The sequence below is a fragment of the Ailuropoda melanoleuca genome, chromosome 16 (assembly GCF_002007445.2).
Source record: "Ailuropoda melanoleuca isolate Jingjing chromosome 16, ASM200744v2, whole genome shotgun sequence".
NCBI classification, from domain to species: domain Eukaryota; kingdom Metazoa; phylum Chordata; class Mammalia; order Carnivora; family Ursidae; genus Ailuropoda; species Ailuropoda melanoleuca.
This window is the reverse complement of record NC_048233.1, coordinates 83394925-83406772: the sequence shown is the minus strand read 5'-3', so window position 1 is coordinate 83406772 and position 11848 is coordinate 83394925. Positions and strand designations below refer to the sequence as shown.

Sequence of the window (11848 nt, the reverse complement as noted above, 5' to 3'; positions counted from 1 at the left end):
GGGCAGAGACACGGGCGGCCGGGGTGGCGATCCGGGAGGTCGGGGAGCCCTCGAGTGTCCGGCTGCTGCCAGGATCCACTAGCAAGTGCGGGAACCCTGGGCCATCGGACCTTCTGGCCTCACTAGGCTGCAGCTGGGCTGAGAGCACGGACTAGCAACCGGCCGGTCGAGTCAGTCCTGAGAGGCCCAGAGGCTTTCAAGAATCTCTTCCTTACCCTGTTTCTGGGAATGACGCTTGGGTGCCCCACCCCTCTGGAGAGGGGACATCAGGGACAAAGCTCACGGTGTCTAGGCTGCCTGGGGCATCCGAGGTGCCCTGGCTCTCCAGCACCAAGAGTAAAAGATCAAGCAGGTGTGAAAAAAAAAAAAGAGAGAGGCACTAAGCTGTGATGTTACTGAGCTCCAGCCGGGGAGGGAAGCTCACCGGCCAAGGCCTTGGTTAAAGTTCAATCTCGGCGTGGGCTCCGGGGCAGGACCGTGGTGTCCAGCTACTGAGGGAGGTTTTGGCAGCTCTCTGCTGGGGGCCTGCTCACATTCCTAAATGGAACTTGCAGACCCTTCTGCGTGTGGCCCTTTAAACCAGGAAACTGTTGGCCTGAGCTGCAACCGTGTTGGACGCTAGACCAAGATTTCAGGCCATTTTGCAACAGCACAGAGGCGGGGGCACCGGGCGGGGCCCTCCCTAGCTGGCCCCCGCCGACCCGAGGCTGCAGGGAAGCAGGTGGGCTCCCGGAATGGTACGGAGGGAGCTGGCAGGAGGGCCTGAGGCCTGTGCTCATTCCCTCCTTACCGCGCGCCTCCCACCAGGCAGCACGGGAGAGCAGCTTGCAGACTCACTATTTTGGGAAGCTTCTATTTCCAGGTTCCAGGTTGCCTTTATTAGACTGGAAGCTTCCCCAGGGTGGAAAGCATGCCTGTGATCTCCTGACATCCATTCGAAGCCCCTCTTGGGCCTGGGGCTGAGCAGGTGTGCAGACTGAAGTCGTACCTCCCTGACCCAGGTTCTAAGTCCAGCCCAGCTGGAGGCAGGCCCCTCCCCAGCATGCCCCCCAGGATGAACCTCTTCGCAGCAGCTGCTGCTGGCACTGCGGGCTTGCTGTATGTTTGGCTCTGTGTTGGCCGTGTGGTCCGTACCCTCTCCCTCGCTCCTCATAGCGGCCCTTGCGCAAGAGACTTGGTGCTAATTCCTCCAGACAAGGAAACCGAGGCTCAGAGAAGGCAGGCAGCTTGCCCCAGGTCACACAGCAGAGTGGGGATTAGATCCAGACGCCAAAGCCTGAGGTCTCTCCAGGGCCCCCGGCCAGCTGCCATGTGGCCTCTGACCTGTCATGGACCAAAGCCCAGCGAAAGGCTGGAGTTCGGGATCGGGGTCAGACTTAGGGCCAGCCAGGGAGCCGGAAGTCATCTCCTAGGAGAGGAACGGGTTGAGTCAGTTCCGGAGTGAAGTCTGACGAGTGCTAGAAGTGTGAGTGAGGTGTGGGTAGGCATCTGGACCCCGAACTTCCCAGAGGGCTTGGAGAATCCGGCCACTATGGCCCCCAGCTGGGAGGCTGAGGGGCAGGGGTTCTGGGCCTGGATGTCAAAGCCAAGGCTGCTGTCATACTCTGAGTCTCTGGGCACGTACGCATTGTGAATTTTATTTTATTTTTTAATATTTTATTTATTTATTTATGAGAGAGGGAGAAGCAGACTCCCTGCTGAGCGGGGAGCCCAACACGGCACTAGATCCCGGACCCAGAGATCGTGACTCGAGCCAAAGGCAGGCGCTTAACTGACTGAGCCACCCAGGCACCCCTCCTTATTTATTTTTATTTTTATTTTTTTTTAAAGATTTTATTTATTTATTTGACAGAGATAGAGACAGCCAGCGAGAGAGGGAACACAAGCAGGGGGAGTGGGAGAGGAAGAAGCAGGCTCCCAGCAGAGGAGCCTGACGTGGGGCTCGATCCCTTAACTCCGGGATCACGCCCTGAGCCGAAGGCAGACGCTTAACCGCTGTGCCACCCAGGCGCCCCCAACCTTATTTATTTTAAAACAGCGAGTAGAGGTGGAGAGAGAATCAACCCAAATTAGAGCAAGAAGCCATGAGCGAGGGGCCGATCGGGAACAGCCCTAGTCCAGAAGCCCGAAGGCCAAATCTCACGTGGAAAGAACTGGGCTTTACGCCACGTTGGTGCAAATAGCATTTTCACTGGGAATGCCTGGCCTCCGGGGGCGGTGACTTTGAGGCCTATTTCCGGCCCCTGATTTCTGGCCCATGCCAGCCGGTGTTGCCATGTTGGTGTTTCAAACCTGAGCATGGGGCAGAAACCGCAGGAGTGCTGGCATTTTAAATGCCCTTTCCCAGGTCCCGCCACAAGGGGAGGCCCCAGAATTTGCATTTAAAAATATGCCCCCAGGTGATTCTGGTGCCTGGGACCCCTCCTCACTTGGAAAATTGCTAGAGGGAGCTGCCCAAAGAATTCTTGTCTCGATTTCCTTCTTCCATATGCATAAAAAAAGGTTCTCTTCTCCCCTGCCCTTTTCTTGTCGTGGGCGCCCCTAGGCTTTGCTTACAGCAGAAGGTCAAACCTCCCAGATTTGCCAGAAGGCTCCCGGAATCTCCAACTGACTGTCTGCTCCCAGGCCAAGGAATTTTTAATTTGGGTTTTCCGTTTTTCTGGGGTTGCTTGGGGGCAGGGCTGGGTGCAGCTGCGCCGCCACCTGCTGGTCATATCCGGGACTGCAGTATTCCCAGCCCCTCATGCATCCTCGCCTAGGTGCCCGGTGGCCCAACGGTTCCCAGGTGGAGGGGGCAGGGGCTCAGGGGAAGGATGCAGGCAGCCTCAGATTATAGCTGCCAAGCTCCAGAGTGTCTCATTAAATTAATTAGTCTGACTTTTGCATTTCTTATGAGTGAGGTTGAGCAATTTTTAATATATTTAAGATGTATTTGCATTTCTTTTTCTGTGAACTGCTTCTTCACGTCCTTTATCAATTTTTTGCTTGCAGTTTGTGGTTTCTGTACCAATTTCTACAAGCCCTTACATAGTGGGGAGGTTGGCTCTTGGCTTGTGGTGAAAGTTGCCAGTATTTTTTCTGGTCTGTCTTTTGACTTTGTTACGGTGCTATCGTTACTGATTTTTTTTGTAAAAAATTTTTTTGTCATCAAACTTTCAATCTTCTCTTATTTGACTTTTGGATTTTGCATCATTATTAGAACGGCCTCTCCATTCCATGGTCATAAAGGAATTCTTTCATAGTTTTCCTTAAAAAAGATTTTATTTATTGGACACCTGGGTAGTGCACTCCGTTAAGCATCTGACTCTGAGTTTTGGCTCGGGTCATGATCTTAGGGTCATGAGATCGAGCCCTATGTCAGGCTCACGATCAGCAGGGAGTCTGCTTAAGACTCCCTCTATCTTTCCATCTACCCCTTGCCTCAAATGAATAAATAAAATTTTTAAAAATGATTTTATATATATTTTTAAGTAATCTCTCCACCCAATGTGGGGGTAAAACTCACAACCCTGAGATCAAGAGTTGCACGCTCCAGGGATGGAGCCAGCCAGGTGCCCCCCAACAACCATCCTTGATTAAAAAAGACAGACCATAGGGGCTCCTGGGTGGCGCAGTCGTTAAGCGTCTGCCTTCGGCTCAAGGCGTGATCCCAGAGTCCTGAGATCGAGCCCCGCATCAGGCTCCTCCGCTGGGAGCCTGCTTCTCCCTCTCCCACTCCCCCTGCCTATGTTCTCTCTCTTGCTGGCTGTCTCTCTCTGTCAAATAAATAAATAAAATCTTAAAAAAAAAAAAAAGACAGACCATAAGGCACCTGGCTGGTTCTATCGCTAGAGTCTGTGACTCTTGATCTCAGGGGTTGTGAGTTCAAGTCCCACGTTGGGTGGAGAGATTACTTAAATAAATAAAACTTAAAAAAATAAATAAAATCTTTTAAAAAATGGTTGTTGAGTCTATCACATGCCTTTTCAGCACCTATGACGTTCACAGTATGACTTTTCTCATTAAACCCATGAATATGATGAATTGCATTCATGAATTTCCTGAATTATATTAATGAATTTTCCAAAATATGCGGAACCACCCTTTCATTCCAGGAGGGAACACGCTGAGACAAGTTGTGTTATTCCTTTAATGCGCTGCTGGATTCTGCCTGTTAATGTTTTCTTTAGAGTTTTTCACAAATCATCACATGTGACGCTGGGCTGTGATTTTTCTACCCCACCCCCACCCTCCCTCTTTCCTTCCTTCCTTGGAGGTTTTAATACTGATGTTATGCTCACTTGATTGAAAATGATGTGGCTGGGGCGCCTGGGTGGCACAGCGGTTAAGCGTCTGCCTTCGGCTCAGGGCGTGATCCCGGCGTTATGGGATCGAGCCCCACATCAGGCTCCTCCGCTATGAGCCTGCTTCTTCCTCTCCCACTCCCCCTGCTTGTGTTCCCTCTCTCGCTGGCTGTCTCTATCTCTGTCAAATAAATAAATAAAATCTTTAAAAAAAAAAAAAGAAAAAAAAAAAGAAAATGATGTGGCTGTGTTTTCTTACGCCCTGCCTCAGTTTACATAAGGGAGGGCTTTTCTTCCTTCCTCTACCCACTTGATTCGTTCCATAAACTGCTATGGGTTTTTTTTTTTTTAAAGATTTTATTTATTTGAGAGAGAGAGAGCATGAGCAGGGTAGGGTCAGAGGAAGAGGGAGAAGCAGGCTCCCCACTGCGCAGGGAGCCTGATGTGGGGCTTGATCCCAGGACTCCGGGATCATGATCTGAGCCGAAGGCAGACACTTAACCAACTGAGCCACTTGGCACCCCTAAACCGCTATGGTTTAACAAGGTCTTGGGAAAGTCTCTGGGAGGGTGAGGGGAACTTACAGTTTCTGGGAGGCAGGATTTTGGGACCAGACAGGCTCGTACCCGCGCTTTATTTCCTCAAGTGGGTCTGGGCTGCCGAGTGCTCAAGTACAGAGGTCTGTCTCGTTCTGCAGTGCGCCCTCCTCCCCGTCCCCGCGCGCCCGTCCGAGCTCTGACCCGATCCAAGAACTGTAAGGTCTGGATAGTCTGTTGGAATCCCCTTACAACCCCCGGCCTTGTCCACTGGCCCTTCCCAAAGTGAGCGTCCTGATGTCCACACCCCAATCTCCAGACCCTGGGAAGGTGATTTTATTTGGACCAAAGGTCTTTGTGGGTGTGACAAGTAAAGATCTGCGGATGAAGATGTCCTGGGTTTTCTGGGTGGGTCCTACATCCAATGAATGACGAGTGTCCTTATACGAGACACATGGAGGAGACGCACAAGGAGAAAAGGCGGTCATTTAAGGACGAAGGAAGAGACGGAAGTTCTGCAGCCACAGCCGAGGAATGCCGGGAGCCACCGGAACCGGAAGACGCAATCCCCTAGAGTCTTTGGAGGGAGCATGGCTCTGCACACGGATGCCTTGATTTTGGACTTGGGCCTTCAGGACCATGGCAGAATAAACATCTGTTGTAGTTTGTGGTACGTTATTCCAGCAGCCCTAGGAAACTCATACACACATTTCGGCATTCCATGTAGCTCTCAACATTGTTTTCCAGCAATTTCCCTCCTACCAAGTCTCAGATCCTCAAGGTGGTGGGAGAGTTTGTCATCACTTCGGCTCCCCAAACACATATTAAACGCCTACTGGGGGTCAGGCCCCAAGCTGGGCCCTGGGGACCCAAGATGAGTCAGCAAGGAGGCACACCCAGGGAGGAGACCGATGTAAAAAAGTTGCCACCACACTGATCACACCTTGTCAGCTGGACCCCACATGCAGCGGGACAAAGCGGAAGACATTAACAGTATGGGGCCCTCGCCACAGGACTGAGAGGGTACAGGTCTAAGGGCCGGGCAGGAGAGGTGAGATGAGTGTTCTGGAAATGTGCAGAGTGCCTGAGCCTGGGGAGGAGGGGTGGAGAGGAGCTGGCCCCAGGAGGCGGCAGGACTGGGGCCTGGAGGTGCCCCTCGGGCCATGAGCAGCGTCTCCAGCAAGGGCGGGGGGGGGGGCCNGACACAGCAAGCTTTCCAGTTTTGAAAGATCTTCTTGGCCACGTTGTGGGGATGGACTTGCACAGGTGGAGCTAGAAGGAGGAAAACCAACAAGAGGCTCTTGCCAGGCGCAGGACCGGGCCTGAGCCATGGATGGTGAGGGTGGCGGAGGTCCAACAGATGTGAGCAGGTGCACTGACGGGACGCGCCTGCAGAATGGCACCCTGGGCCTGGCAAAGTCTCTCCGGAGCGAGTGTCTCAGTGTACGACCCTTCTGAACGTCCTGAGGGTGCGTCCTGTGTCTCAGAATTTTGAAGTGTCTCTTTTCGGTAACGGGTCAGCGTCCTGGCCTCTGGCCCCCGCAGAGCCTGCCTCAGTCACAAGCTGGATTAACCTTTAAGCCTATTAACCGGGGGTCAGCAGCCCTCCCCACACACATCTTCTGTCTTGAAAACCCTCGAAGTTCCATGGACGGGGAGGGGTTTACCGACTTGCTTCTGAAGGTGGCCGCACCTGACCTGGTCCTGGGGCTCTGCAACCACCCGGGGGCCTTTACCTTGACCCGGAATGAACCTATGGGAGCCAAGCATCAGGGCAGCGGCCGTGACGCTGCTGAGTCATTTGCCCTGTGATAACCAAGGGTTCCGGGCACCCCCCCCCCGTGTGTACTCACCCCACAGTCGGGTCTCTGTACTCACCCGGACGTTACTACAAACTCTGAAACCTGAGGACCTCCTCCAACCGAGGCCCCCCACCCTGGTTCTGAAGAGGGGTCTCCCCTACCCCAGCTCTGAAGCTGATGGGTGCTGTACCACCCAGCAAACCCACCCCCTAGCGCTTTCTCTCTGCGGGGGCACGAAGGGCCGGTGAGGTGCTGGGTGGAAGGGACCCTCAGCCTGGCTGGCCCACCAACAAGGCTCAGGTCTGCCGTTGGGCATAGGGGCAGGCCAGCACCTCCATCAGAGCCCTGGTGGGGTTCCCACGGGTGCCCACACCACCCTCAGCACGGAAGCAAGTGTGTAGCAGGAAACCATGGCTTCCCTCTTGCCTCGCTACTCAAAGTGTGTGGTCCATGGACTGAGAGCATCAGCGGTATCCAGAAGCTTGTAGAAATGCAGAATCTCAGGCCCCACTCCAACCTCCTGGGTCAGAATCTGCATTTACTGAGCTCCCCCAGTAATTTGTATGCCTGTTCAAGGTCAAGAGGCATTGGCCTAGACCATTCTCCTCCATAGCCACTACTCCCCCAACCCTCCCGCTTCCTCAGAGAGGGTCTCCAAGAGGGGCTTGGTTATTACTGACACCACTGCCTTCTCACCAAAATATAAGCTCCTTACGGATGGGAAACTTGCCTCATCCTTCACCTCCCAAGCACCCAAGCTCCGCTCGCACAGAGGCACCTGCTCGGTGTTTGCCGGATAAAGGAGGGACCGTGTGTCAGCAGGCATGATCGCCAAGTGCCATGTCACGTCAACTTCTGTCCTCTGCCACACCAGGCAATGGCCCCAGGAGCTGGGTGACATGGGAGGGCGACGGCATGCATGTCCCTGCCAGGGCTGAGCTCGAATGTGCTCTTCGCACAGAGAGCCATAGCGACAGATGCCTGGGGACGTGTGCCTCAGTGCCCCCCCATCCACCCCAACACTCTCCCCCTCCGCCGGGCAGCAGGTGGGTCCCAAGTCGGCTCTTCATCGACCTCAATCCAGCGACAGCTGAAACCGCTCAGCCCCCTCCTCCCCAGCTGAGACCCTGACCCAGGGCACAAAGGTGGGCGTGAGGTTCCAGATGGCTGACGGGGCACTTGTTTCTCTCTCCCCCTCCCCCAATCCGAGTGGATAGAGAAGCTAAGAAAAGGCAAAGCAGGAAAGGAAGATGTATAAGGTGCAAAGGTCATGGGGCAGATGGGCAGGGAAAGCCACACACTGCGACCTGGCGACTGTCTAAACCGCAAGACTGGGACTGAGTTTCTACACCGAGATCCCACCATGACTCTTGCGACATAGAGGAGACGCTGGCCTTCGTTCATCCGTCCCTCCATCGCTGCGAGCACCAGCCTTCCCTGCGGACGTGGGTCCTATGCCGGTGACTATGGAGGTGAAGGTGACTAGAGCCGATGCTCAGACGAGAAGGAGACGTTCAGCCACGACGGGAGCCCGGCGCCCTAGTCAAGGGCACGGGGCTCTGCAGCCCGACCGCCCAGGCCTGCTTCTGGCTCTACCTCTTACCAGCTCAGTGACTTCCCCTCTCCGTGCCTCAGTTTCCGTCTCTGCAAATGGGAATTGTAATAGTTCCTGTCTCATGGGCCGTTTTGAGGCTCAGTAGAGCGTTCAGACCACAACTTGCACGTAGGAAAAGTAAGCACCACGTAAGCACCTGATGCAGGTGTAAAGCAGTGATAAGTGCCCAAGATCAGGGATGTGAGAGCCCCGCTGAGGTGCCTGACCTGCTTGTGGAGCCGGGGGGCCTGCAGGTGCGTGGGAGACTCCCTACCCCCCCCCAATGGCCTGGGTGCGGTCCTTCTGGAAGGTTTCAGACCCAGGGTCACTGAAGCAAGCGCCAGGCCACCGCCGCAGGACCCAGCCGTGCCGTCCACCCAGCGCATGAGAGCACATGAGGCTGGCTGCCCAGGGCCCCGGGCTGTCTGTCACATGCTGTCTGGGTGAGGCTGACAGGGACCACAGTGTCACCAGCGCCTGAGGAAGCGGCCCTGGCAGCCTGGATGTCTCGCATTTCATTAGGGATCATTGCTCATCCACAACCTGATTTCCTTTCAGCACATCACACATCCTCAGCCCAAGGGCCAAGGGCCAAGGCCACTTTGTGGGCAGGGAGGGCCCTGAGGGATGCAGGGCGGGGGTGGTGGTGGCTGTGTATCCACCTGGACGTGAGGAGGAAGGTGGCCCGTGAGAGGGGCTGCTGCTTGGACTCTGGGTGGAGACAGGAAGAGAGACAGGAACTTCGGGGTGCAGGCAGCCAGGAGAAGGGGCTTCAGGCCAAGTGCCCATGAATGCAAAAGACAGATGTGCCTCCCAAGGGGCTGGGCATGTGTTCGGGGGACCCGCTGCCCAGGCTTTGAGGCTCTGGGCTAGTACAGGGACAGGGATGTCCCATGGCGCATAGGATGATCTGAGGCCACGCTGTCAGCTCCCCCATGCTGGTTCTGGGTCACTGACCACAGCCCTCCCGGGCTCCCTGCGGGTGAGGGGCCTCTGGCTACTTGCAAAGCCAGGCAGACCACCTTCGGGAGCCTGGGGGAAGGGCGAGAGCCTGTCCGATGGAGGACAGGCTATCCCAGCCCCCAGGGACTCCAGCACTTCTGGGCTTTCTCTGACCTTCCCTTCTCTGTGATTCTGTCACCAGGACCTCACTCCTATTTTCCCCCAAGGATCCCACTGACTGTCCCCCATGTCCTGGGTGGTGCCTGGCAGCAGAAAAAGTTCCAAGAAGGAGGAGAAGCCCCCTCCCCCCAGCTGGCAAGGTTAGGAAGTGATAGAAAGGCCAAGTGTCCACCTGTGACCCTTCAGGAGCCGGGTGGGGCCACTCCCCAGGCTCCTGGAGGGGAGCCCAGGAATGCCCGGCTCCTGCTTCAGTGGGACTTCTCCCCGAACTCTGCCCTAGAACGAGAATGACCTCCACTCAGTGCTGTCAGCTTGCCCAACCTGGGGGCGAGGCCGGAAGCACCCGAGAACTCTGCCCCTCCCCCAGTCCCCAAAACATGGGCGCCCCCCTCGATGCCGCAGCCCTGGTGTACCCCAAGAGCCTTGAGGCTTTCCTGCAGAGCACCCTTGGCCCGGAAACGCATTTGAAAAGGCTACATGGGGACAAAATGACAGCGTTGCTCTGGAGCTGCTGAGCTCCTGGGGCTGGGAAGCCAGCTCCTCGGTGGGACTCATGGCACAGACCATGCCACCAGCCAGCCTGGGTCCAAACCCAGGCTCTGACCCTTGGGCAGTTAGCTAACCTCACCGTGCCTCAGCTGCCTCCCCTGTAAATGGGGACAACAGTACTGCTCTCCTGGTTCGTGAGGCTGAAATGAGGTAATATTAGCAAAGCAGTCAGCCCCCCAGAAAGTGCCATGCACCTGTTTGATACAGAAATATTTATTTCCGGCTTCCGAAACCCCCTGGGCCCAGGTCCAAGGCAAGAGAAGCCCAAGAAAACATAACACGAGGAGCCCCTGACCCAGAGGGCAACAAGCATCCTGCCGCAGAGCAGCGATTTCCAAACTTCTGTCATTGACACGTCTCTCTGGCTCCTGTCACATCTTCTGTTTACTCGTATTGTTATTTAATTCATGCTTTTTTTCTCAGTCAGCCGACTTCTAAATAATGTAGCTTCCGCAGAATGTCAACTAGCATAACTGGAAAATCAGCATCACTTGTCACCAGTAGAGGAAACTGTAAAAACACATCCTGTGGAAACCAAACGTCGTGATGTTCTGGCTGGATCTCCGCCTGCCGAGGGCTCTGAGCCCCACCGGCTCTCTCTTTGCTTTGAAGAAGGCGGTGTTAGCAAGGATAGGAAGATTCTCCCACTTCAGCCATACAGGGAAGGGGCGCTGAAAGAGCAGAGACCCTGGAATAAACTTCTTACCCCAGGACGCCACCTGCCACCTGGAATGATCCCTGCCCCACCTGGGCCATTGCCACCATCTTGGGGGGCTCAGCCTGGCAGCAGAAGAGTGAGGGTTTATTGGTGCTCCCCACGGCCCTGGGAGGCACTGCTGGGGTTGGGGTAGTCAGGGTGTTGACCCAGAGGTGGGGCGGGAGGGGAGGGCAGCTGCAGGTCAGGGCTGGGTGTGTCAAACTTGAGGCCCTTGGCAGCTGTGGGCCCAGCGTCCTGCTGCCTTGGGGCGGGGGGTGCACCTGGGCTGGGGGTCTCTGCGGAGGACCTGGTGAAAGAGCTGCCCCCCCACCCCACTGGGCACCCTAGGATATGAAGTCACGGAGCAGCCCCTCTCTGTTCCGTCACCTCACCTCGGGGCCCAGGCCCCTCTGCCTCTGGAGACTCCTCCCCACTCCCAGGACCTGTCAAGCTGGCTCCACCCCTTGCCCCCCCTCCCCCGCAGGGGTCCTTTCCCATCAAGCAGGACCAACAGACGTGAGCCGCTACCCATGAGCCAGCTCGAAGAGGAGGGAAGGCCTGAGCCCCGAACGCAGCGATGGCGCCTCGCCTGCCCAGCACACTCACCTGAGCACCCAGGAGGTAAGGAGCAAGCTGGTTCCACGCAGGCGCAGTTCCAGCGGAGGCTCGACCCGCGGCCGGTTTACCCGCACGTGCACTGCGTGTAACAGCGCCCGGGGCAGAACACGTTGCAGGGCCCGGCCCGCTGGCAGGAGGGCTTGGAAGGACAAATCAGGGAGCAGGTGCAGAGGCGGGATTTGGCAGGTGTGGGGCGCCTGGGCACCACAGGCTGCACAGAAAGGGAGGAGCCGGGCACAGGGCAAGCCCAGGGCTCTGTGGCTCATGAAAGCTGAATGTACACGGAGCCAGGCCAGACCACATGGAAATATGGAACTCTGAGCAAGCAGCTGCAAACCAGCAGGGGCAGCCAACCCCAATCAACCCCAAACTGCCAGGCCTTGGTCTGTAACTACCAGCTTCCCTAATTTTTGCCCCCACTTCCAACTTGGGAACAACCAAAAAAAGCCAAATCTGCTCTTCTGAGCAATCCCACAGTTTTCCCCCACCCCCTACTTCTAATTAGCCCACCTTCAGTTTCCCCACGCTGACGACCTCCAGGAGGGCACACCTGATGCCTCCCCCACTTTCCAGAGCACCTGTTACGGGAAGCAGGGGGAGGGAAACTCAGGGAGCAGCAAGGGCTCACTGGCCCCAGGTCTGTGCCC

The 11848-nt window shown here is 56.0% G+C and overlaps 1 long non-coding RNA gene across 1 annotated transcript; it reads right to left on the bottom strand.

Moving 5' to 3' along the window:
• Positions 1–10083: 10083 nt before the first annotated feature.
• LOC109489209 lies at positions 10084–11260 on the bottom strand. The gene is made up of 2 exons (XR_002142163.2): positions 11190–11260; positions 10084–10557 (listed from the first exon to the last, which is right to left on the bottom strand). It is a non-coding gene; the product is annotated as an uncharacterized LOC109489209 (long non-coding RNA).
• Between the last annotated feature and the right edge of the window lie 588 nt (positions 11261–11848).